This window comes from Dermacentor albipictus, unplaced genomic scaffold (genome assembly GCF_038994185.2).
Source record: "Dermacentor albipictus isolate Rhodes 1998 colony unplaced genomic scaffold, USDA_Dalb.pri_finalv2 scaffold_84, whole genome shotgun sequence".
NCBI classification, from domain to species: domain Eukaryota; kingdom Metazoa; phylum Arthropoda; class Arachnida; order Ixodida; family Ixodidae; genus Dermacentor; species Dermacentor albipictus.
The window spans coordinates 94,891-97,500 of NW_027225638.1; positions in this window are offsets into that span (position 1 = coordinate 94,891).

Below are 2,610 nucleotides of genomic sequence, written 5' to 3' on the forward strand. Positions count from 1 at the left end.
CTTAGGTGAGACTTCATTCAATCAAAATGAAGAACACAAGCTCGAAGCGAGCACTCACGTGACACGCACCATTCCCATACTATACGCAACGATGCCGGTGTTTCTGAACGATTGTCTGCTGTAATGAGCCACTTGGGGGGGGGGGGGGGGGAAGGGTGATTAGCCGTGGGTTTTGCAATCAATGTAAGTCCCACTCAAAGCCAACACTGCATTTTGGAGTTCACTATCGCTTTGATCCGTAAACGACAGCAAGCTCGCCCTGCGAAAATCCGCTGCCCTAGTGGAAGAAAGGTTCCCTATGAAACAAAAATGGAGTGCCCGATTTCCGGCAACATTTTCGCTGCAGTGGGACCGAGCGCCTCGAAAACAAACTTGTCGTATGGCCAAGTGTGGCGAAATATATTCAAGGGTTCAGAGGTGCCTCAGCTTTCCAACCTGTATGTTATGAATACCTGTTGCTACCTTTTCGTCATCATCATCCTGCTGGCTACGACCACTGCAGGGCAAAGACCTCTCCCATTATTCTCCAAGCACCCCGGTCACGTGTAAGCCCGGTCACGGTCGCCGTCTAGTGCCTGCGCCCTTCCTAATCTAATCTGCCCTCCTAAATTTCCGCCACCCCGTGCTACGCTTCCCTTCTCTTGGAATTCAGTCGGTAACCCTTAATTGATGATCTTCCCCCCACATTGCATGCCCTGCGCACGCCCATTTCTTTTTCTTGGTTTAAACTAAGGTGTCATTAGCTCGCGTTTGTTCGCTCACCCCCCGAATCTGCTCTATTCTTATCCCCCGTAGCGCTACACCCATCATTCTTCTTTCCAAAGCTCGTCGCGTCGCCCTCAGTTACCCTTCGGTAATCCTTAAGGTCCTTCGTTGCGGCACTCGCGGCATCTTTCTCATTTAAATAAGGCTATTTCGTTCAGTTTTGGGGGAAAACTCAATGAGCTAGGCGCGATTGTGTCCCCGGCGCCGCTCTCAACAAGATGGCGGCGCCCAGGCTTTTTGCCTGGTGGTTCGGCTTGACGCAGAACACGCCTGCAGGGCAGTGAAGCCGCATTGAAGGGGCAACGAGCGGCGCAGTGAAGCGCATGCTCGGGCGAAAAACGCGAACATCAGCCAAAAATACAACCAAATGGCCAAATACGAATTTCCGTTATGGGAAATTGGAGTTCAGTTGGCGCGTTGCGCTCGCCTAAGGTAAAGAACATAAATGCGAGTGCCACATCAGCCAAGTCAATGCTGAGGATCGCGTATCATTTCTTATTTATTTTTCCCCTTGCCTCCTGGCCTGCGTGGCCCTAGCGCGCATGCCCACGAAAGTAATGCAATAAGGAAAACGCGAAATCATGCGGTGACGGCTGTATCATATCCATTGTGCGTGCTTTGTTCTTTTTGGACTACAGTGGTGTGCGTTATGAGAAAGTTTCAGTGACCAGCGAACCTATATTTAGAACCACATTTACGGTTACTGCTAACAAGCTGCGGGTAGGTGTTTTTTTTTTCTTTCTTTCTTTTTTTCGCTACCAACGATGGGTTATCGCAACCGCGATCGGTTGTGCTAGACGCGTTCTTGCCAAACGTTGGCTCTATACGCGACCCGTGACGCGTGGTCGGCACATTCAAGCAGTCCATTGCAAACCGTTCCAAGAAGAAGGATGCTAGCTCCACGTTCCGCCGGGAGCGCTAGTTCGAAGATTGTACTTTTAGACCCTCGAGGAAGCACCGCCATCCCACGTTTTCTATAACGCGCTAAGACTCAGAGCGACAGCGACCACTTGTCTTTGTCAATATCTCGGACACACTTTTTTTTTTTTCTTTAATCCAGATCGTCAGACGAGCCCGCGTTCACGCGCACTCGCTCTCTCCGATAAGCAGGGTAGCTCGGTTGGGGTGTTGTAGGGCCTCGCGCATGCGCTGCTGAGTTCGTCGCTTCGCCGGCCGGTCGACGCTGGCGCGGTACTGGTAATCAACTTCGACGGGCATGGTGAAACGTCACTGTGAAACGTCACGACTAGCAATGCAATGTGTTTGCGAGCAATCGGAGAAATGAGAGAGCCCCTGTAGATTAGTGGAAACGTTCCTCCAAGTATTACGTTTGCAATTTGCGCCTACGAACATGAACTAGACAAAGGAAATGATCTGTAGCCGCCTTCACTTCATAAAATTCCCGTACGAAGAAATTTGCGTGCGCACGTGATCTCCCGCATGAAACCAGACGATAGGTTAATTTTAGCCGTTCATTTCGATTTGCCGAATGTAAACCGGAACACTTTCTCCACGCGCTCTTGAGGTTTGAATGACAATCAATGACATGCTTTTTTTATATATTTTTGTTTGTTCTATCTGGAACCAAAAGAATTCAGAACGCCATTTCAATCTTAGATTCGATTCACGCCTTGCGTTACGTCACCCCTGGCATATCTGATGAACACGCTCTGCTGTTAAGCTTCATGATCACGGCATTAAAAGTCGCCACTTCCCGAACGTTTATCGAGCCGATGATGAACCGTATGCTGGATTCTTATTGTAATGAGTTTATAGAAAGTTTTATACTTCTATGGCTAGCTTCAAGGAAAGGAAAAACATCGCTCAGCATTGTATAACGCATAA